We start from the raw sequence: 24,407 nt of genomic DNA, 5'->3' as shown, positions 1-24,407 counted from the left end.
GGAGGTTGAAGAACCTTCAGGATCGCATCCCTTAAGGAAATGACTTCAAAGATGCACCCAAGAGTATGCTCCAGGAAACTCATGGTGTTCCTGTGAAAACAGAAACAAAACAAAACAAAATATAAAACAGAATTTATTAGGTGAATATATTTGCAGAGATTCCAACAGCTGCAATGGGCCATCGGCTAGAACCACATTTTTCTAGATGACAGAAAATGCTGCAATCGCAAATTCTAGTTGTGAGTTCTGCACCATCATGAGGGTGGACCTGCTTGTACCCTACACGTGAGACTAGAATGTGGGTTCACTTTTTTAAAACTTGCCTTTTGATCTTTATAGTCCTTTCTGCCAGCCTCAAACTTGACAAGCCCATGCTGGCAGACATTCAAGAGCTCATCAGGCCTTTCTGAAATGGCTCAACAGCTGGAAGTGCACCCATGTCTGAATTCGCAAATTCATTTTGCTCTCCGAAGAACAGGTCACGGTGTAACTGCAAAATTCCACTTCCGGGTTCTTCATGATTAGGTACTGCAGACAGTTTCCTAGGGTATGGTGCTCCTTGTGCAGCACAAATGTCACACACTGTCTATCTGTTCCAGCTGCCCGGACCATTTCCAGGGCTGTCTTCCTCTCGCCATAAGCCACAGAGGTCTTCAATCCTGATACTTTTCTCTACAGCTCCAGATCCTCTTCCACAGCAAGGAGCAGCTACAGGAAACCCTCAGGTAGCACCGGATGAAAAGGAGATTCTTCCTCAAGTCATGAAAGGGGGAGAGGGGGAGGGGATAAGGCCGGAAGAAAGAATCTTAAGTATTCCTTAATTCAATCAAGCTAATCTAATCCTCAAAGTTACTATCACAGCATCTCTGTTTGAGAAAAGGGATACATGTAGGTCAGACTGCTTAAAGGACATTTCTTCCATAGAACATTTCTTATGCTCACTGAGGAACACATGGAAGGCCATCAGTTACAAGAGTCTGAGGAAGTAAACAAATTTAGCTGGATACATCGGCACCCTGCAAATAATCAGGGCTGTGCTAGAAAGGTACAAAGGGTATTAATCAGAGAACTAATAGCTTCTGTCTTCTTATTCCAAGAAGCTTTGACATGAATTGAAATACTTTTTTGAGACATTAAATACCAGACAGACAACAATACTAGCTGGGATTCATCTATGTTTTTAATAGCACAGCCTAGTCAGCTTTGAGCCCCAAATATGAAGTATATTTTCAAAAGCAATCATCTTTTCTAGTTGATAGTACTGAAAAATTAGCTGACATGAGTGTTATTTCTACCTTCAAGGAGATAACTACATGGTTATCAAAGGTAAGTTCATCAAGGAATTGTTTATATCAGTAAGGACTTGGGGTATATCCTTTCATGAGAAAAGAATATGTGTCAAATATGTAATTTGTGAACTAGTATGCACTCTTGTGAGATATTTTTATTTTAGCTTTAGAGAAATGTTTAAAAGAAAACAAGACAGAACTTTTTGATTATGGCATTATTTCATCCTATATCTGTACAACTTATATGCATTTTTGTTTGGCTTACATGCTTTGAATCTGTTTGCATATGCATGTATTGTTTTCATAAAACGGTGACTCTTTTTAAAAAAAACACCAAAAACCTAAGGAAGGGAGTGGTCATTTGACCAATATTGTTTCTATTTCCATTCCTTTTTGCCTGTGATTTTGCTAAATATGGCTATGCCTAAACTTAGAACTTATCCTTGGGGGTTTTTCTTATCTTTGCTAAAATGATGTTATTCTTTAGTCATTATAACTCTTAATAGAATTCAGGACTCATAGAATTCTGAGGTTGGTTTTATATTTAGAACTCTTGGACTTCCAGGCAGTTTTCTTTTACATTTATGCATGGCAAAAAAAATTTTTTTTTTGTCTGTGTGTGGTGGAGTTAAGGCTGAGCAGGAGCTGAGAAAAAGAGAAGGATGGAGCTAAGGATGTCTGGGAAAGAAGTTGGAGGGCCATGGACCAGAGAAAGGGCACTCACTTGCATTTCTTTTCTGGCCTGTCTCATTCCTTCCTCGATTTTCTCATCTGAAAAGGAGACCTTTGAATTCAAATCACTAGCTTTGTTTCAAGTTTTAAACTTCCTTTGGAAGAAATTTTTTGGGGGGAGGCGGGGGAGATTTATTGGTGCCGTTCAGTAGCTTCCTAAAACTACACACAATGAATGGTTCATCACCTAGATCCCAGCCTACTATGGTTGGAATGTTGCTTTTCTTCCCCAAGACTCTGATCTCTATTATCATGTGTTAGAGGGCGAGGCTAAGTAAAAGTGTTGATTGTGTTAGGACTCCCCCATTACTTACCGAATGAACGATGAACGGCTCAATTCATTCTTGTGACTAATGGATTAATGAATGAATGGGCTATTCAGTGACTGATATAAAATCGAGTTCGGCTAGGTCTCCAATATGCTTTCTGTTTCCTGCCATGATATCTGGCTGGTTCACGACTTATTAAACAAAAATCACCACACACTCCTTGTCTACACCAGACACTCCTTGTCTACAATCATAACCAAAATATACCTGTTCTTTACAACTTAGCATCTATAATAGTAGAGGCAGAAAGTGGATTCAGATAAAGCTTAAGTGTCGTATTCCAAAACCCTCACTTTAAATAGCTATGCTGTGGTGTGCTCAGAACTGCCTAGTTTGAACATTTATCAAGCAGGGCACAGTGTTTCCATCCCGGGGCCTGGCCTTGCAGATGATGGTTAAGGTTTCTAGATCTTACTTCAACTCCCTGCTGCCTCACCAGGTGGCAACCCACTTCCATGCCGCCACAAAGATAGTTTCTTGGTACACAGGACCTTTGCCAAAGCAGGGCACACGAATTTGTAAAACTCTTGTTGTTGTTGTTGTTGTTGTTGTTGTTTTTCTGAGACAGGGTTTCTCTGTATAGCCCTGGCTGTCCTGGAAGTCACTTTGTAGAGCAGGCTGGCCTCCAACTCCCGAGTGCTGGGATTAAAGGCGTGCGCCACCACGTCCGGCTGACTTTGTAAAGCTCTTAAGTATTTGCCATTGCAGAACAGAAGTAAAGTGCCATACACACATTCCTCCAAGAGGCTTTCTGTCCGTTGTCACTATATGAGTTTTCTGTTCTTCTGAGGCACACATCTGGTTACAGAGCACTCTTCATTATGCCAAATCTCTTGTTATTAAGGATAGAGGAATGCTGTGAAAGGAAAAGAGGTAAGAAAAAAAAAAAAGGAGGGGGGGACTAAGATTGGGTTAGAGGTCAGCGTGACGTTGAGGTTTGTTCCACAGACAACAGTTTAAAAGGCAGTTTTTTACTTGTAGTCCCTGCTAATTTCGCTTTCTGCTTTCCTGAGAGAATTAGAACACCCAACCTCACCAGAAGGGGGCTAAAAAACCCTGAGCTCGGGGAAGCCCGGACTTCCCAGCCCACTCCGCAGGAGGGCGGGACAAACGCCCGGCGGCCAATCCCCGCATCCGCAGGTCGCTGTGTCCCCGCCTACTCTGCCCAGGCCCCGCCCTTCCCCGGGGCTGCTGCTGCTGCAGCCGGGACGTCAGCATCTCCGAGACCCCTGGGTGGCGGCTGCGCAGAAGGCGGGCCGTGGTCCAGGCCGCGCGGCCGGGAGGGGCGGAGCGAGCGGCGGGAGCGCGCGCCGGGCCCGCCTCGGCCGCCGCCGCCGCCGCCGCCGCCGGGAGATGATCTGGGCGGCCGCGGGCGGCCCAGGCTAGCGGCCCCTGCCCGTGCTGCGGCGGGCCAGGGCAGCGAAGGTCGCGGGTGGAGGGTCGTCCTCCTCCCCGCCTCCGGGAGGGGCGAGAGGGAGCCGGGGCTGATGTCAGGGACGGCGGGCGGAGGCGCCCGAGGGCTACGGGTCCCGGGGCTCGGCTGCGGGCGGCAGGGCGACTGAGGGTTCGGGAACGCCGCCCGGGTCCGCGTCCCGGTCCGCGCCGGCGCGGCCAAACAGGTGTCTCGGGCGGCGGGCGAGCGGCCGCCCTCGCGCTCTCCGCGGCCCCCCGTGTCCGGCCCGAGGCGCCCGGGGCGGGCCAGCGCCTAGCGGTCCTGCCCGGCGCCCCGCCCCGCCCCGGGCCTCCGCGCGCCCGGCGCCCGCCAGCTGTCTGCACTCAGGTGCGGGCACCTTCCGGCCGCAACAGTCCCGAGTGCCTGCCGCCGTTGGACCGTCAGCTTTGTCTGGAGCGGGTCGGTTATGGTTGGAACTTTCCCTGCCCTTCGTTGACTGAGTGAACCAGCCAGGTGTGTTGGGGGCTTGCTACGCGCAGGATTTAAAAAAAAAAAAATGTTCTTTTTTCTCTTTCCTTTGGTAACAAAGTGTGATGGCTTTCCTAGACGTTGGCTAGTTAAACAAACTGCTTTGACTTTAGATAGATACTCTTCTAAATTAACTAATTTAAGAGTGAGGATTGGGGATTAATGCTTTTGAGCTCTGTCCACACTTCTTACTAGTGGCGTGGGACTTAGGATATTCTAAGATCCCTTACTTTCTGGAAAAAAATTTTTTTTTTCCAATCTAGATCTTTGTATTCACGGTATTGCCTTTTAGTACATACTGTCTAAAGACGAATTCTGAATTAAAAAGTTACAAAGTTAGAACTTCAGTGCTTCAGACTGAGTAATGAGGCAACGCGGAAGGGACAGAAATTTGGTAATTTGCAGGAAGTTGAGGATAGACCACAGATAGCTCAGCCTGGTGCCAAGAAAAAAATGCTGTGCACACTACAAGTTGTTTGATTCTGGTGGAAGTTTGGATTTGGAAGTGGAAATTTAAACGGTACAATTTTCCAGTAGATAAATGTCAGATGAGCCTTGTGCACATGATATTGTGTGCTCAAAGCATTGTATAGCATTTCTGCCAGCCGTAGTATATATTTTTGTCCAGTTTAAATGACTATAAAGTTTGAAGTTACCAAACAGTTAACTCTTTTCACCATATGTTCAGTAAAACTGACTTAGGAAGGCAAGTATGACTCACTGAAAAGTCAGCATTAGTGGAGAACTAACTTCAGTGTTTCAGATTTTCTTGAAATTTATGTTTTCCTCTATCTTTTTACTCAGGACTCAGCAGTTTACAAATGCTTTGTGGTCATTTCCCACTTAAACTCCCTCTCCCTACATTGTGCTCTTAAAAAAAAAAAATCAGCCTACAGTTGTGGATAACTTTAATATCAAGCAGTTTAAAAGTACATATAATGAGTTAATGTTTGGCTAATTGTATTCAAAAGTATGTGCTGTATATTGCTTGTGTGTTGATTTTGCTGAAATGAAAATTGTGTTATGCAGCTTAACTATAACCCATGATAATATAAAGTCAAATCTTTGGTAAAAGTAGTGGCTGGAATTTTGTTGCAATTTATGAATCAAATGTGAATTGAAATTGTTACCTTAATGCTCCTGTTTACCTATTACAATCAAAAGTTGGCTTTTCAGTACAGATATTTTAAGAGGACTTTGAGATTTTAACAACTAGCTTAAAATAAAAGAAAGATACATGTTTTTAATTACCAAATCTGGTGGGACTAAGGTCTTTTTAAAAATTAAAAATTTAAATTAACATGCCAAGTGGTGAGATTCATATACGCGTTTGTCATTATGCTTTGCTTTTATTCACTTAAAGAAAACAAGACTTGCTGCATAAAATGTGAAGTTGGCCTTTTATCTTTCATCCAATAAGAAACAAATGACAAAGTGTACTTAATTTTTTGCATATAATTGAAATGTCACTCCCCACCTGGTGTTGGGGGTGGGGCGGTGAAAGTCACTCAGCTGCAACTGTTTTTTTTCTGTTAGGTGTGAAACAGGAAGCTGTTCTTTATGAACCAGGGAGTCCCATTTGAAGGTGGAGACACCGAGCAGAAACTTGAGACAAATTATCTTGCACCTGCAGTAGGAAGTGTAGTAGGGCCTGGGGAGGCAGCACTGAAGAGGTTCTGGATTTGGAAACCTGATTATGTTTACAATGAAAGCTGTCTGCTGAAGCACATCGTGACTATGGATGAATTGAAATAGATAGAACGCCGTGTGGTCACTTGCATTCCTGTTTGCTGTGTTAGTTTTCTGAGGCTACCAACAAGGGCCCATTTGAGACGCTGGCAACGCTGTGCTCCAGAGGTTCTAGAATCTACTGTTACTGCAAGCTTCTGTGTCTAAAGGTGTCCTTTGCTTGCTTTTACACCACCCCAGCCTCTGCCCCTGTGATCACAAGGCATCGTCTCTGCGTAGCTCTGCAACCAGGGAACTTGTGAGAAATGCACATTTTCAAAGTTCTCTTGACTGGGGATGGGATGCTTTGCTTTAAGGTGGGAAACAAGTGAAGTGAAAAAAAAAATGAGGCTGCTAGTGCCAGCTGGAAGTCAGAGTAGGATGTCCAGGGAAGACCCCTGTGAAGGACAAAGCAGAAATAGTGTGGAAGGAGCCGAGCCAGGGATGCCTGAGCAGGGTGTTTGCAGCAGAGACCAGCAAGACCCTGGTGTGTGAAAGGAACACATCAGAGTCTAAAGTTAAAACCCAGTGGGGGAAAGCAGTATAGGCAGTGTTGAATACAGGTCATTTTAAGGTTTGGGCTTTTAAAAATGAGGCTAGGCAGGTTGTAGAGGCGTTTGAGAAAATGGGTGACAAGATCTGATTCCAGTTGATAGGATGACTCTGGCATACTAGCAGAAATAGCCAGAAGAAAGAAGGGTGGGAGGAAGAGAAGTGTTGGCTGGAAGGCTGTTGCTGTGGTTGTGAGACAGCTCACACCAGGCTGGAGGCAGTGAAGACAAGCTAACTGCACACAGTACACAATAACGTGCACAAAGGCTGCTTTCCTCTTAGTCACCTCCTTGTCTGCCTTAAAGAGAATCAATGTTGTAACTCGCCTTATAGATTCTTTCTGAGGTGATAGATATGAGAAACTATGTCACAACAGGTTAGAACAGGGGTGTGCCTTTGCCATTGTGGGTCAACATCAGGTGTCTTCCTCAGTCGCTCTCCATGTTTTGAGCTGGTCTCTCACTAAACCCGGAAGTTAGCTGGTCGACAGGCCCCTGGGAGGATGGCCCTTGCGGCCCTGTCAGCCCACTGCACCTTGCTATTGGTTTGTTTTCACGTGGGTTCTGAGGGATTGCACTCAGGGCCTCGCTGAGCCCGGGCCCCTTCCGGTGCAGTGGTTCTTGCCTAAATCTGACTCACTCCTCCAAGAGGACTTTGGTCCTCATCCAGATAGGACTGTGGTTGCCATGACTAGAGGAAACGCTACTGTCGTCTAGTAAACACAGGCTTCGAAGCTTCTGAATGTCTGTGGAGTTAATAGGGCAGCTCCCACAACAGTGCCACAAGGTAGCTCACACTGCCACTTGTACCAAGATTAAGAAAATGTGACCTAAAAGCACTTGCTGAGGTGAGAACCTGAGGCATGGAGGGAGGAGGGCATTTTAGTCAGATGACACAGGAGAACTATGGAGCTGACTAAACTAGGATGTCAGGAGTATTGATTGGCTTAGTGAAAGGTGAGATTGGAACATAGACACAGTTATCCAGAAGGGGCTTTGTATAATTTGTTAATTAAGGACACTTCATTTCACACGTAGGCTGTAGAGTTGTGTGAGGATTCGTGGAGTGGCATGGCCACTTTTTCATGCTAGGGATCATGCTAGGGTACAGTAGAAATGAGGTGAAGAAGAGTGGCACACATGGAGGGAAACAGGTTGTGTGTCTCAGGAGTTTACTGCTGACAGTGAAGCAGCACAGACTAGACAGGAAGAGGGTGGATTAGAAGTTGGAACTTGGGCTTGGGTGGCTGAGACCAGGTGGAACATTACGAAGGTCTGAGGGGCGTTTCTGGGAGTGCATCTGCTTAGTGTACAAGGCCTGGGTTTGATCCGAAACAACCCCCACATACACACTGCCCCCCCCCCATGACTAGTTTGAATAATGAGATGAATCTTAGTGGAAGAGGCGCATACTGCTGGTAACCTGGATAATTACCTGTATTTAAGGATGGAAGGTATTTAAGACTTGCTGGGGGCCTGTCGGGTTTGAGTTGCTGGTATTTGAGTCCATGTGACTTTGAATCTTAAGAGAGTTGAGAAGTCCAGAGAAGGAATGGGGAGGGGATGCATGTTTTTATTTTTACTCTCTAGATAAATAAATAGCTTTAATTTTTGTAGGAAAAGTAGAAACCTTTGTTATTTTACATATACAGAAATGTGTGTGTGTGTCTGTCTGTCTGTCCTTTGAGGGTTTGTTCCCTTTCATTCTCTTTGTTTTGTTTTGTTTTCATGCTCTACTTATACAAAATAATCTATTAGCAATTAAAAATGTTAGCCACAGGTGCAAATATTTTCTTCACCAACACGTGTGGGTTATGGTTCTTACCAGCTGCAGCTCTGTGAACTAACATTGGAACATATGGCTCTCATGAACAACTTAGAAGGCGTCAATGAATGTACGCATCAGTTAAATTTCTGATCATGAAATGATTGTTCAGAGTATATTCAGTTAAGCTTCTGAGATAATTGCCAAATATTCTTTGAAAAGACAGTAAAAGTATGTTGTAAGGAAGATTGTATGGTGTCATTTAATAAATACTGCATGTTAACAAACCAGAAATTCTGCCAGTATGCCAGCTTAGAAACAGACTCTCTTCATTTGATTTGCCTTTCCTTAATTGTTGGTGAAATTGAATAGCCTTGACTACATCCAGTGTGTGTATTCCTCTGAGTCTTTTGTGTTTGTTTTTGTACGTTGTTAATCGTTTGTGTCTTTATGCCATATACGTTTTAAAGCATGTTATAAAGAAACGTTGCTTTGCAGCTGCTGTGCCTCCGGGACTCGCCCACTGAAGAAACTGTTTTTCAGTAGACCCAGCTTCTGAGTTTTAGGAAGATCTCAGTTCACCATAAAAATATGCAAAAAGATGTTTTCTCCTAGCCTGTTTTTAAAATATTGAAATCTTAGAACTTGTAATTGTTAATTATTAGCAAAGGACCCAGCTGGTTGCTTTTGTGGTTTCCAAAGGATTATTTTCATACACTGCCTTGAATAAGCCACCCCTTCCTTGATGTCAAGTGCTGTGTGCATTATGTATTACACATTCCCATACATTTTTTTCCCACAAACCATTTCGGTCTGATGACACACTGCCTCATTGCCTGTCTGGTGGTTGACAAGAGTAGGGTGTTTTCTTTGCTGCTGCAGTGAAGAAGACTGTACAGCTGGGGAAATAGCAGATTTCACTGAAGAAGACATCAGGACTGTAAGGTTTTGGAGAAGGCTGGTGTTGAGGCAAAAATCTACTGTTGCACTATTTAATCATTTTAAAACTACAGAGTCTGGGTGTCAAAAGGTTAAACATATGGCCTGGTGTTTGGAGACCACGGAGATGAGATAGTTGTGGAATGTTATGCCTGTATACCCTTATCTGACACTCCATTGGAAACTGAGGTTGCTTTGGATGCATAATGATCAGTCATCCATGCAAGAAGTGGAAGACCAGGCTCACTGATGGCATTGGAAATGATGGAGTTTCTAGCAGTCTGGAGAGTTGCTCAGCTGATCTGTTAGTAATAGACATGCTTTTAAACACACTGTGATTTAAAACACACGATGGCCTGTCAGTCTCAACGTTAAATTGTTAAGTCATTTCAGCTCACCTCTGATTTGTTTGTTTTGTTTTTGGGTTTGGTTATGAAAAAGAGAAAGTATGTGTATTTGAGATAAGGTAGCCCAGGCTGACCCTAGGCAGGCCTTCAAGTCCTACCCCTTTGTGTTCAGCTCCCAAGTGCTGAGATTATGTGTGTGCACCACTGTGCGTCGATGTAAACATTTTCATATGCATTGTGTTTTAACCGCCAGCCACTCACCATTCAAGAATTACCCATTCCCTGGTCAGGCCTGGTGGCATAGACCTTTAATTGCAGCACTCATGAGACAGTTCAGGGCCAGGACAGCCAGGTATACATAGTGACGTGATCCAATAAAAACTTGGTACTTACTCATTTTTCCAGGCCAGGTTGGTCTACATTACAGGCCCCAGGACAGTCAGGGAGGGGTACATAGTGAAGTGATCCAAATAAATAAATAAATAAATAAATAAATAAAAAATTGTGTACTCATTAATTTTCCAAGCTTTTAGAATACTTTTTACATGATTATTTAACTTTTAAAACTCTGTGTTTGGGGTGGGATCACATTATACACACAGATTGATGTGTAGAAAACTGTCACCTGGTGTGTGTGTGTGTGTGATAAAACACCCCTCATATGCTCATCCTACCCAGTTTTAACTGTACAGTCAGTTCAGTGGTGGTTGCATTTCTCTTATGATGATCATCCCATCATCATTGTCCGACTCTAGAGCCCTGCATCCTGTGAAGCTGAAACTCACTACCATTTAAACAAGTCCCATTCTACCTCCCCATAACCCCTGTCAGCCAGAATCTTGTGTTACTGAGTTTTACTTAACGTAAGGGAAACCATACATTGTCTTCCTCCTATTGGTTTGTTTCACTTAACAAAATGTCCTACTTTTATCTGTTTGGAGCAAATTGGAATTCTCTTCATTTTTTATTAGATTGTCAATAAATCCTTTATATATTTACTAATTCATTTACCTGTCAAAAGATGTATCCCTCACCCTTACTCCATTTTAATACTGCTGTGAATACCAGTGTGGGGGAAATAACCTCTTTGGGACTCTGTTTTTCAAGTCCTTAGGGTATGTACCTCAAAGTGGAATTAGTGGGTCATGTGACAGTTACCCGCTGGCCCCCTTTTGAAGATCTCGTCTCACTGTATAACTGCTGACCTGAAACTCAGTGTGTGGACCAGACTGACCTTGAGCAGGCAGATATATGCCTGCTTCTCCCAAGTGCTGGGATTACAGTTGAGCCCCACCACACCCAGTGAGTATTAGTGTTAAATTCTGAGGGCCTGCTGTACTGAACTGCTGTCCACAGCAGCAGTACTGTTTTATACTTCTACTGGCATGTACACAGATTCCAATTTCTTTATGGTCTTGCCAACACCTGTTACCTTTGATTGTTGGTAGCGATCATTATGAGTTATGAACTGGCATTTAACTAGTGATAGACATATGGTTTTACTTGCTTATTGACTGTTGTGTATCTATCTATTCAAATCCTATGTCCATTTTGGGTTGGATTGATTTTGTTTTAATTGATTTTTTTTAGGACTTCTTCACATAACATTTGCTCCACTAATCCAAGTTATAGATATGCTTTGTGTTTTGTTCATTTCTGTCACTTGTTTGGTTTTTTTAACTGTTGATAAAGTATTTCAATGAAAAAAGCTTTATGGTTTTTTTGGGTGTTTGGGCTGCTAAACTTAATACTATTTTGATTACTTAAGATCTCTCAAGATTCCATATCAATGTATAAAACATTGATATGGAATGTACTGGATGTATAAAACTGGATGTATAAAACATCTAGTAAAATATGATTTTACTAGAAATTTTATTGAATCTGTATATTAGCTTGTTAAGAACTGTAGTTCAATAGTATCTTAACAGTGTGAAGTTTTACAGTTTTTGAACATGGAACATATTTATACTTTTTGCTTTATGTTTTAGTGATCAGTTATTAGAGACATAATTGTTTTATATCACTCTTCTCTTGGTTACTGTCAGCATACAGTGTCTCTTTTCTATACTTTTACTTTCAAACTATTTGTCTTTGAGTCTAAAGTTAGTCTCACAGTTACAACATAGTTGATCTTGTTTATTCATTCTGCCTATTTGTGCCTCTTGATTAGAGTTTAATCTATTTCCATTTACAGTAGTTACCAGGAGTTTTCCAGCCCCCGTTTCCTGGGTAACTGTCTGGTTTCCCTTTGGGTATGTTGTTTAGCTGGCTTCTCTGGTTATCAGGAGAGTGACACTTGCTATCATTAAGCTACAGCACTCTAGCTTGAGTTCATACTGGTTAAACTCAATAGCATACAAAATGCCTTTCTTCTAGAACTCGTCAAGTTCACTGGTTGATAACACACAATTACATCTTTAGACATTGTGTGTCAAAACTATACTAATGCCTGTCTCTTAAATTTATGGAACCAAGTATAGAGCTAAAACCACAGTTATACTAGTATAAGGTGTTCTGTTTACCCGTGTATTTAATTTTTATTTACTTTGATTGCCCACTGTACTTTTCTAATATTCTGCATTTCTTGCAGAGCGAGTCTGTAGTAATGAACTGCTTTGGGGGTGTTTATACAAAATATCTTAAGTTCCTTTTTACTTTTAAAGGAAAAAAATTGTCGATGTAGGATTCATGGTTGACACTTTTTTCTTTTTAGCACTTTGAATATACCAGCCTACTACCTTCTGTCCTCCAAAGTTTCTGATGAGAAATATGATAATCTTTCTGACAGTCACTTGTATGCCATGAATCACATTTTCGTGGTTTCAGAATTGTCTCTTGGGCCTACCGTTTGATGAGACATAGTTTGGTAGAGCCTTGAGTACAACCTCCCTGGGGTCTCATCTGCCTCTTGAGTGCGAAGACTGCGATCTTGAATTGAATCTGGGGAGTGCTGGTGGCTTTTTGGCTATTCCTCCCCTCCTGCCTCGACACTCCAGTGTCTTTGCTGGGCTCCTTCACTGTGACCCAGACCTAGTACGCCCTCACATCCATCTCTCTGTTCCACTCCTCAGACTCAGCTCTGCCCTCAGACATTTGTTCTGTCTTCAGGCTTGGCGTTTCTTTCTCCTGCCTGCTCAAATTTGGGTTTATTCTTTCTAGTAGAATTTTAAATTTAGTTAGTAATGCTGTTATGCTTTAGATTTTCTGTTTGTTTCTTTTTTAGGTTTTCTGTTTCTTCAAAGTCTTTATTTAATAAATGACTGCCTGGTCCACCTTAAAAGATAGTTAAGTTTTTCTTGTTGCTTTGAATAAATCATTTTCTCATTTATGTGCCGTGTGGTTTTTTTTTTTTTAAACAAAAACCAAAACACAGATGTTTCCATTTAATAATGTGATCATGTGATCATGAAATGAGATTGTCCCATTCCCTGGTGTTTGGTGTTTTGTTTTTGTTTGTTGTTGTTGGGTTTGGGGGTGGGGTAGTTGGAGGTTTGTTGGTTGGTTGGTTGGTTGTTATTGTCGTTTTGGTTGCTATCATCTGTTTGTGTCAAGGATAAGTCTAGCCCAGGTGTTTCTGAGGTTGCACTTTATCTGGTCATACACACCGGCTATGTAATTGTCCTTGTGCATGCAGTGTTGTAGTTCTTAATGTCAATAATTTCCAAACAGAGGTGGAAGAGAAAAACATAAAAAGGGGTGGAGACGGTATCAGCCTTTCAAAACCAACTAGAAGTCCTTTCCGCCAGAGAGGGAGGGGCTTATCTGGGTAGGTGAGGGTCTATCACCAGTGATTGCCCATCTCCGAGTCTAGTCTGTGATCAGACACAGCAGTCAGTCATTTCTGGCATTCAGAAGACAGGTTTCTTACTGCCCACCTTTGTTCCCAGAACCTTTAAATAACTATTTTATAAATACATGCTCTGCAAACAGCTGCCTACCAAGCAGACCTAGTAGACGGAAAGGGGGGAGTTACTTCTAAGTGGTGAAATTAACTGAAATCACCTATATTTACCTTACTTTCCAAGTCTTGCACAGGACATTTGGAGCCTTTGATAGGTTTTCAGAGTTCTAAAGAGTTAACACCAGATTCTACCTGTGTCATGTCTGAGTGGAAAAACGTATTCCTAACACTAGGATAGCCTTTTTCCAGAGGCTGGTGTTGACTGCTCATATGGCAAACTGTTGTGCTTTTCCACTTACTGAATTTTTATTTTTGATCCTTTCGTGGGATTATATTTCCCTTTATGTAGAGTTTGTACATTTACAAAGTGATAGTTATTCTTTGTTACCTATAGCTTTTTTGGTTTCTATTACAATTAGTTTCTATATAACTACTTACTTCCTGGATATAAAGATATGATTCACTTCACAAATAGCCACTTTTAAATGATTTCTTTTAAGTGTTTCCAACTTTTCACAGTTGGTCAAATTATCAATTACCATGATGGGTTTGACACCTTCTTAAATACATATACCTGTTATTTTCTTGTACAGTTGCACTGGTGTGTGCTTCTGGAAGACTTTACTTGACAGGAGAAAATTCATGAGTGATTATGCTTCTATGGTAGAACAAGTGGTCTCTAACTTTTTGTCTTTATGATGAGCTTATCAGAACATAACCTCATGGAGAGTCAACGAGCACCAGGATTTTGTTTAATGATAATACAGAAATTTAAGAAAATTGTTATGGTATGTGGTGTGTGAATATGGGTCTGTAGTAATTGCAGTACATGTGTGGCAGTCCAGAGGACAATTTTTGGGAGTCAGTTCTCCCTTCCTTTGGGAGTTCTTCCACGGTCTGGCTTGTGCAACAAGCACTTTACCCACTGAGCCATCCCTGCATCTGGATTTTAAATAGTTCAATGTGGTTTTCATATTTACGATGTGTTTATCAGAGTACTAAATAAATTTTCTCCTTACTCAAATAGTTTCAACTTACAGTGGGTTTATTGGACTATAACTCCATCATAGGTTGAACACCTGTCTTGGGGTTTCTATTGCTGTGATAAAAAATGAACAAAAGTAGTTTGGGAAGGAAAGAGTCTATTTCATTTACTCTTTTATATCACAGTTCATGGTTGAAGGCAGTCAGGGCAGGCACCTTGAGGCAGGAGCTGATGCTGTGATCCTGGAGGGATGCTGCTTACTGTCCTGTTCCTAAGGTGAACTGTGGACTTGTGAGTCTTAGGTTCATTAGTTACGTAGAGTTTTCCTTAAAATGTCATTTAATTTTTAGCTGTCTTCATAACTTACAGTGGTGCTAAAAATTAATTGTAATCTCTGGACATATTTTGGGCCTAATCACCAATGAGCCTCAATTGTAAGATGATCTAATGTGTCATTCCCTGTGGGAATTCCACAGTACATGTCCACAATAGTTTTTAACTTTTCACTACCCCAGAATCATGGTAGCAGATGATTGGTGGTAGCTTTGTTCAGAGGCCTTCTGAGTTCTTGCTTTGCCCTGATCTTCAGCTCCCGGTGCTCAGTCCTAACATCCAGTTTCTCCTGTTTAGTGTGGGATGTAGCTGCCCTCACTGTGTCTGCAGCTGAATTGCCACTGTAAGTGCTGTAGGAGTTACTATCACATTCTCTTCCTAAGGCTGATTCTGAGGAGTGATCAAGTGCTGCCTTGCGGAAATGAATTAAATAAATGGCCCTCCGTGCGACCCTTAGCTTCCTTCCTTAAAAGTTTTTTCCCAAAACACCCAGGGAAGGAGTTACAGAGACAAAGTTCGTAGCTGTGATGAAAGGATGGACCATTTAGAGACTGCCGTATCCAGGGATCCATCCCATAATCAGCTTCTAAACGCTGACACCATTGCATACACTAGCAAGATTTTGCTGAAAGGACCCAAATATAGCTGTCTCTTGTGAGACGATGCCGGGGCCTAGCAAACACAGGAGTGGATGTTCACAGTCAACTATTGGATGTATCACAGGGCTCCCAATGGAGAAGCTAGAGAAAGTACCCAAGGAGCTAAAGGGATCTGCAACCCTATTGTTGGAACAACATGATGTACTAACCAGAACCCCGGAGCTCTTGTCTCTAGCTGCATATGTATCGAAAGATGGCCTAGTCGGCCATCAATGGAAAGAGAGGCCCATTGGACTTGCAAACTTTATATGCCCCAATATAGGGGAATGCCAGGGCCAAAAGAATGGGAATGGGTGGGTAGGGAAGTGGGGGGCGCTATGGGGGACTTTTGGGATAGCATTGGAAATGTAATTGAGGAAAATATGTAATAAAAATATTAAAAATCAAAAAAAAAAGTTTTTTCCCAGAGAATATTTTTGGTTGACTCTCAAGATAAATTAGAGTGCAGAATGGCTAAGAAAGAGTTTATTTGGGTTGCTTCAATATCAACTAGGCTGACACAGACTGAAATGTGATCATAGGTCAGAGACATTTCAAACAGGTTTGAAAGACAAAATCCCACGGAGGTGGGGGAATCACGTCAGTTGTTTGCCAGAAGATTTAAGCTGACATAGAAGCACTGTCTTGTAAGAAAGAGATTAGATAATTTAAAGAAAATTAAAAAGAAAGAAAGAAAGGGGGATGGGTGAGAAACAAAAACCCTCGGGGTAGGGGTGCTGCATGTACCCTCAGGACTTGGGAGTGGAGATGGGAGCATGGGGAGTGACCCTCAGCTACTGAGGAAGCCACCGTGAGGCCAGCCTGCCCCATGCAAGACCTTGTTCAAACAAGCAAACAGAAAGGAACTCTCAAGAAAAAGTACTTCTTGGCATCTTCACTCAGATGAAGAGGGAGAGGAAGTTTAACCAGGCTACCAGGTTACTGGGTTACCAAGCTACATGACCTCTTGTGGGCAAAGGTGGGGTCAAAGGTGGGGTATGTGTCCTGGGACATGCAGGCCCAAAGCAGGGTGGGGAACCATCCTAGTTTTGCCGATCTTAGGATAGATTTCTGGGAATTGGACACACCTTAACTCCAATCTTGCTCTGAGCCTACTCCACCCCCACCTCCCCAGTCCCATGGCTCCCTAACCCCATACATTATCAGCTGTATTAATGAATATTCCGAATCCTATGTTGTTATGTGAGTAGTGTTCACTGTGTCTTCATCTGGATTGGTTTCCATCACTAGAAACTCTTTGCCCTTCTGTAAGAAACACTCCTCCTCAGTCATTAAAGTTTTATGATGAAATTGCAGTCACTTAGTCACATACTCAAACTGCATTTCCAGTTCTAACATGAAATTTAAGCAGCTACAGTCTACACTTCTAGTTCTCTTTCGATTCCTACTCTACTTTCAGATGCTACCTCCACTGGCTCTGAATTCCTTGGAATTACCAGAGTGTTCACATCAACGTTTATAAGATGCCTTCGAAAAAATCACACGTCTGCATGTTTACATGGAGAACGTTGAATCCTTGGAACTTTCCAAGTGGCTTCAGTTTCCTTGGCAAGACTCATCAGGAAGAGCACTGTCTAAAGCCGATACATTGTAAAAGCTGTATTTCTTAAATTAAGATTTGGGTTCCTCACTGATCCACAGGCTTCAGAGTGGATGCTGTGCTAGGTGTGCCAACAGCATCAAGCTTGCTGTACATCTCCAGCAAGTCCTGGGGAGCTAGGCACAGTGGCAATGAATGGTAATAGCTTTAAAAGAAGGCTTTTTTTTTTTTTTTTTTTTCCCCTAAGAAGCAGGTTTCAGTAAGCCATGATTAAGGAAGTACTGCCAACCAGGTTTTGTTATTTCAGTTACACAGCACAGGGAGAGTACATTTGGTATAATTATAATCTGGGGGAAAGACTTTTGAGAATGTTAAATGCCATCAGCTTCAGTTGAGGGTCATGAGCTGCATTCACCTGATAACAAGATAATCAGGCCTATTCTGTGACGCTTTGAAGCTAGGATTGTCATCTCCTCTCCATCTATGAAAGTCTTAGGTGATATCTTTTTCTAGTATAAGGCTGTTTCTTATACACTGAAAATGCTGTCACTTAGCCACTTGCAGCATTGTCCATAGCTAGATCATCTGGGTAAACGCCTACAGTTTCTACACCAGCGTTTGTTTCCTGCTTCATTTTACACTCTGTCTCTAGGCCCAGTGAACCAACCTCTGCTACCTTTATATTTTTCTTGTGTACCTTACTTCTGGCCTTTTTAGAATTAAGTTAGAGTCTTGCTCTGAGTTAGACTTTGGCTTAGTGACTACCACAGTGAATCTTCTAACCAGTCCACCACTTCATACCAGCAATAAGACTTAAATTCTCTTGTCAGTCATGTATACACAGTGGTAGGAATATCAATTTGCTTCGAGAACTTCTCCTTTGGTTTTACTACTTAGCTAGTTGTATAAGAATCCTGGTTTAACATCCCTTTTTTACTAAGTATATTTATTTCTAAGTTTTAATTTAAACTGGTAAGTGTGTGCAAGAGTTTGTTTCATTTGAACACTTAGGATCCTAGTTTCCATATTGTTGGATCCTAGAGAAGGGCGGAAATGGAGAACAAGAAGTTAGTGAATCAGTCAGAACATGAAGAACCTTTATTGGGTTCACGACCTCATACAGGAGTGTTTCATGGTGTCTCAAGACACTACTAATACTTAAAGCAAAGGTCACTGATTACAGATCACCGTAATATGTAATAACAATGAGTCAGGCCTGTAATCCTATCTGTTTGGAATGCAAGACAACTGGGTTACATGTTCAGGATATACAGGGAGTTCCAGACCAGCCTGAACTACTTAGTAAAACAGCCTCAAAATAAGTGAAACTCTTTGCCTGGCATGCATAAGACCTTCAGCTAAGTTCCTAGCATTGCTCCTGCAATTCTAGTGCCCCAGAATTGGGCACATTACTGAATTGTGACAGTGATAGAAAGTGAGCAGGTGCTTTTGAAAAAATAGACTTGTTCAGTACAGACCGTCACAGTCTTCAATTTATCAGGAATACAAAATGTCTGAAAAGGCAATAATAATACAAGATACACCTGTGTCTACAGAAAGCAAAAATAATAAACTTCTACAAGGGGTGGATACTTGTGTAGTACCCATATGAGAAGACTGTAGTATAATTATAATATCTACAAAATTTGGAGGAAAAAGTATACTGTATCAAGTTGTACTTTCTCTATGAAACCAATAGCAGGCATTCTTGAGCCTGCAGGAATTCCAGTGTACTAACAGTTGGCACTGGCACAACTAGTTCCTGAGTTCTGGATGGTGGCATGTGACAGCAGTGAGAAAAGCTCTGATAAAAGGACTGGTGATGAACTTGGAGTCCACTTTCATATAGATCCAAGATGTGACAAGGGAACAATTACAGTTCAAAACAAACACCAAATAAAAGTAAGAAAGTCAAGTGTGAGCATAGTACACATAGGGATTTCCATATTTCTCCCAGCAAAAACATGCTGCCTATAATTCAAGTACAGAAAACAAAACAACGATTTTGATAATTTTCTCTATCTTCTTTTTTTTTAATATTTTTTTTTTACATATTTTCCTCAATTACATTTTCAATGCTATCCCAAAAGTCCCCCATAGCGCCCCCCACTTCCCTACCCACCCATTCCCATTCTTTTGGCACTGGCATTCCCCTATATTGGGGCATATAAAGTTTGCAAGTCCAATGGGCCTCTCTTTCCAGTGATGGCCGACTAGGCCATCTTTCGATACATATGCAGCTAGAGACAAGAGCTCTGGGGTACTGGTTAGTTCATCATGTTGTTCCAACTATAGGGTTGCAGATCCCTTTAGCTCCTTGGGTACTTTCTCTAGCTTCTCCATTGGGAGCCCTGTGATACATCCAATAGCTGACTGTGAGGATCCACTCCTGTGTTTGCTAGGCCCCGGCATCGTCTCACAAGAGACAGTTATATCTGGGTCCTTTCAGCAAAATCTTGCTAGTGTATGCAATGGTGTCAGCGTTTAGAAGCTGATTATGGGATGGATCCCTGGATACGGCAGTCTCTAGATGGTCCATCCTTTCATCACAGCTCCAAACTTTGTCTCTGTAACTCCTTCCCTTGGTGTTTTGTTCCCAATTCTAAGAAGGGGCACAGCGTCCACACTTTGGTCTTCATTCTTCTTGAGTTTCATGCGTTTAGCAAATTGTATCTTATATCTTGGGTATCCTAAGTTTTGGGCTAATATCCACTTATCAGTGAATACATATTGTGTGAGTTCCTTTGTGATTGTGTTACCTCACTCAAGATGATGCCCTCCAGGTCCATCCATTTGGCTAGGAATTTCATAAATTCATTCTTTTTAATAGCTGAGTAGTACTCCATTGTGTAAGTGTACCATAATTTCTGTATCCATTCCTCTGTTGAGGGACATCTGGGTTCTTTCCAGCTTCTGGCTATTATAAATAGGGCTGCTATGAACATAGTGGAGCATGTGTCCTTCTTACCGGTTGGGACATCTTCTGGATATATGCCCAGGAGAGGTATTGCTGGATCCTCCGGTAGTACTATGTCCAATTTTCTGAGGAACCGCCAGACTGATTTCCAGAGTGGTAGTACAAGCTTGCAATCCCACCAACAATGGAGGAGTGTTCCACTTTCTCCACATCCTCGCCAGCATCTGCTGTCACCTGAATTTTTGATCTTAGCCATTCTGACAGGTGTGAGGTGGAATCTCAGGGTTGTTTTGATTTGCATTCCCCTGATGATTAAGGAGGTTGAACATTTTTTCAGGTGCTTCTCTGCCATTCGGTATTCCTCAGGTGAGAATTCTTTGTTCAGTTCTGAGCCCCATTTTTTAATGGGGTTTTTTGACTTTCTGGAGTCCACCTTCTTGAGTTCTTTATATATATTGGATATTAGTCCCTTATCTGATTTAGGATAGGTAAAGATCCTTTCCCAATCTGTTGGTGGTTTTTTTTGTCTTATTGATGGTGTCTTTTGCCTTGCAGAAGCTTTGCAGTTTCATGAGGTCCCACTTGTCAATTCTCGATATTACAGCACAAGCCATTGCTGTTCTACAAAACACCCAGGGAAGGAGTTACAGAGACAAAGTTCGTAGCTGTGATGAAAGGATGGACCATTTAGAGACTGCCGCATCCAGGGATCCATCCCATAATCAGCTTCTAAACTCTGACACCATTGCATACACTAGCAAGATTTTGCTGAAAGGACCCAAATATAGCTGTCTCTTGTGAGACGATGCCGGGGCCTAGCAAACACAGGAGTGTATGTTCACAGTCAGCTATTGGATGTATCACAGGGCTCCCAATGGAGAAGCTAGAGAAAGTACCCAAGGAGCTAAAGGGATCTGCAACCCTATAGTTGGAACAACATGATGAACTAACCAGTACCCCAGAGCTCTTGTCTCTAGCTGCATATGTATCGAAAGATGGCCTAGTCGGCCATCATTGGAAAGAGAGGCCCATTGGACTTCCAAACTTTATATGCCCCAATATAGGGGAATGCCAGGGCCAAAAGAATGGGAATGGGTGGGTAGGGAAGTGGGGGGCGCTATGGGAGACTTTTGGGATAGCATTGGAAATGTAACTGAGGAAAATATGTAATAAAAATATTAAAAATTAAAAAAAAAAAAGAATTTTTCCCCTGTGCCCATAGCTTCAAGGCTTTTCCCCACTTTCTCCTCTATAAGTTTCAGTGTCTCTGGTTTTATGTGAAGTTCCTTGATCCACTTAGACTTGACCTTAGTACAAGGAGATAGGAATGGATCGATTCGCATTCTTCTACATGTTAACAACCAGTTGTGCCAGCACCATTTGTTGAAAATGCTGTCTTTCTTCCACTGGATGTTTTTAGCTCCCTTGTCGAAGATCAAGTGACCGTAGGTGTGTGGGTTCATTTCTGGGTCTTCAATTCTATTCCATTGGTCTATTTGTCTGTCCCTATACCAGTACCATGCAGTTTTTATCACAATTGCTCTGTAGTAAAGCTTTAGGTCGGGCATGGTGATTCCACCAGAGGTTCTTTTATCCTTGAGAAGAGTTTTTGCTATCCTGGGTTTTTTGTTATTCCAGATGAATTTGCAGATTGCACTTTCTAATTCGTTGAAGAATTGAGTTAGAATTTTGATGGGGATTGCATTGAATCTGTAGATTGCTTTTGGCAAGATAGCCATTTTTACAATGTTGATCCTGCCAATCCATGAGCATGGGAGATCTTTCCATCTCCTGAGATCTTCTATAATTTCTTTCTTCAGAGACTTGAAGTTTTTATTATACAGATCTTTCACTTCCTTAGTTAGAGTCACACCAAGATATTTTATATTCTTTGTGACTATTGAGAAGGGTGTTGTTTCCCTAATTTCTTTCTCAGCCTGTTTATTCTTTGTGTAGAGAAAGGCCATTGATTTGTTTGAGTTAATGTTATATCCTGCTACTTCACCGAAGCTGTTTATCAGGTTTAGGAGTTCTCTGGTGGAATTTTTAGGGTCACTTATATATACTATCATATCATCTGCAAAAAGTGATATTTTGACTTCATCTTTTCCAATTTGTATCCCTTTGATCTCCTTTTGTTGTCGAATTGCTCTGGCTAGGACTTCAAGTACAGTGTTGAATAGGTATGGAGAAAGTGGACAGCCTTGTCTAGTCCCTGATTTTAGAGGGATTGCTTCAAGCTTCTCACCATTTACTTTGATGTTGGCTACTGGTTTGCTGTAGATTGCTTTTATCATGTTTAGGTATGGGCCTTGAATTCCTAATCTTTCCAAGACTTTTATTATGAATGGGTGTTGGATCTTGTCAAATGCTTTTTCCACATCTAACGAGATGACCATGTGGTTTTTGTCTTTGAGTTTGTTTATATACTGGATTACGTTGATGGATTTCCATGTATTGAACCATCCCTGCATCCCTGGGATGAAACCTACTTGGTCAGGATGGATGATTGTTTTGATGTGTTCTTGGATTCGGTTAGCAAGAACTTTATTGAGGATTTTTGCATCAATATTCATAAGGGATATTGGTCTGAAGTTTTCTATCTTTGTTGGGTCTTTTTGTGGTTTAGGTATCAGAGTAATTGTGGCTTCATAGAATGAGTTGGGTAGAGTACCTTCTGTTTCTATTTTGTGGAATAGTTTGTGAAGAACTGGGATTAGATCTTCTTTGAAGGTCTGATAGAACTCTGCACTAAACCCATCTGGTCCTGGGCTTTTATTGGTTGGGAGACTATTAATGACTGCTTCTATTTCTTTGGGGGATATAGGGCTGTTTAGATCATTAACCTGATCTTGATTCAACTTTGGTACCTGGTATCTGTCTAGGAACTTCTCCATTTCATCCAGGTTCTCCAGTTTTGTTGAGTATACCTTTGGTAGAAGGATCTGATGGTGTTTTGGATGTCTTCATGATCTGTTGTTATGTCTCCTTTTTCATTTCTGATTTTGTTAATTAGGATGCTTTCCCTGTGCCCTCTAGTGAGTCTGGCTAAGGATTTATCTATCTTGTTGATTTTCTCAAAGAAACAGCTCCTTGATTGGTTGATTCTTTGAATAGTTCTTCTTGTTTCCACTTGGTTGATTTCGCCCCTGAGTTTGATTATTTTCTGCCGTCTACTCCTCTTGGGTGAATTTGCTTCGTTTTGTTTTAGTGCTTTTTAGGTGTGTTGTCAAGCTGCTAATGTGTGCTCTCTCTAGTTTCTTTTTGGAGGCACTCAGAGCTATGAGTTTTCCTCTTAGAAATGCTTTTATTGCGTTCCATAAGTTTGGGTATGTTGTGGCTTCATTTCCATTGAATTCTAAAAAGTCCTTAATTTCTTTCTTTATTCCTTCCTTGACCAAGGTATCATTGAGAAGAGTGTTGTTCAGTTTCCACGTGAATGTTGGCTTTCTATTATTTATTTTGTTATTGAAGATCAGCCTTAGTCCATGGTGATCTGATAGGATGCATGGGACAATTTCAGTATTTTTGTATCTGTTGAGGCCTGTTTTGTGACCAATTATGTGGTCAATTTTGGAGAAGGTACCATGAGGTGCTGAGAAGAAGGTATATCCTTTTGTTTTAGGATAGAATGTTCTGTAGATATCTGCCAGATCCATTTGATTCATAATTTCTCCTGGTTTCTCTGTGTCCCTGTTTAGTTTCTGTTTCCATGATCTGTCCATTGGTGAAAGTGGTGTGTTGAAGTCTCCCACTATTATTGTATGAGGTGCAATGTGTGCTTTGAGATTTACTAAAGTTTCTTTAATGAATGTGGCTGCCTTTGTATTTGGAGCATAGATATTCAGGATTGATAGTTCCTCTTGGAGGATTTTACCTTTGATGAGTATGAAGTGCCCCTCCCTGTCTTTTTTGATGACTTTGGGTTGGAAGTCAATCTTATCAGATATTAGAATGGCTACTCCAGCTTGTTTCTTCATACCATTTGCTTGGAAAATTGTTTTCCAGCCTTTCATTCTGAGGTAGTGTCTATCTTTTTCTCTGAGATGAGTTTCCTGTAAGCAGCAGAATGTTGGGTCTTGTTTGTGTAGCCAGTTTGTTAGTCTATGTCTTTTTATCGGGGAGTTGAGTCCATTGATATTAAGAGATATTAAGGAAAAGTAATTGTTGTTTCCTGTTATTTTTGTTGTTAAAGTTGGCATTCTGTTCTTGTGGCTGTCTTCTTTTAGGTTTGTTGAGGGATTACCTTCTTGTTGTTTCTAGGGTGTGGTTCCTGTCCTTGTATTGGTTTTTTTCTGTTATTATCCTTTGAAGGGCTGGATTCGTGGAGAGATAATGTGTGAATTTGGTTTTGTCGTGGAATACTTTGGTTTCTCCATCTATGTTAATTGAGAGTTTGGCTGGGTATAGTAGCCTGGGCTGGAATTTGTGTTCTCTTAGTTTCTGTATAACATCCGTCCAGGATCTT

The 24,407-nt window shown here is 41.6% G+C and overlaps 1 protein-coding gene and 2 pseudogenes across 1 annotated transcript in view; 1 reads left to right on the top strand and 2 right to left on the bottom strand.

Annotated features, from left to right (window-relative positions):
• Positions 1 to 254: 254 nt before the first annotated feature.
• LOC110296472 (DNA-directed RNA polymerases I and III subunit RPAC2 pseudogene) lies at positions 255 to 2,807 on the bottom strand (annotated as a pseudogene).
• A 575-nt stretch (positions 2,808 to 3,382) lies between these two features.
• LOC147004032 (uncharacterized) lies at positions 3,383 to 4,951 on the bottom strand (annotated as a pseudogene).
• Positions 4,070 to 24,407, top strand: part of C1galt1 (core 1 synthase, glycoprotein-N-acetylgalactosamine 3-beta-galactosyltransferase 1) — a 37,213-nt gene continuing 16,875 nt past the window's right edge. Inside the window, exon 1 of the mRNA XM_021165113.3 lies at positions 4,070 to 4,256. The gene's annotated coding sequence lies outside the window, so the exon portion shown is untranslated. The remainder of the gene's footprint in view (positions 4,257 to 24,407) is intronic.

Source organism: Mus caroli, unplaced genomic scaffold (genome assembly GCF_978045245.1).
Source record: "Mus caroli unplaced genomic scaffold, Mus_caroli_1 scaffold_7, whole genome shotgun sequence".
Classification (NCBI taxonomy): Eukaryota; Metazoa; Chordata; class Mammalia; order Rodentia; family Muridae; genus Mus; species Mus caroli.
Note: the sequence above shows the minus strand (reverse complement) of the source record. Positions and strands in the feature narration are given on the sequence as shown.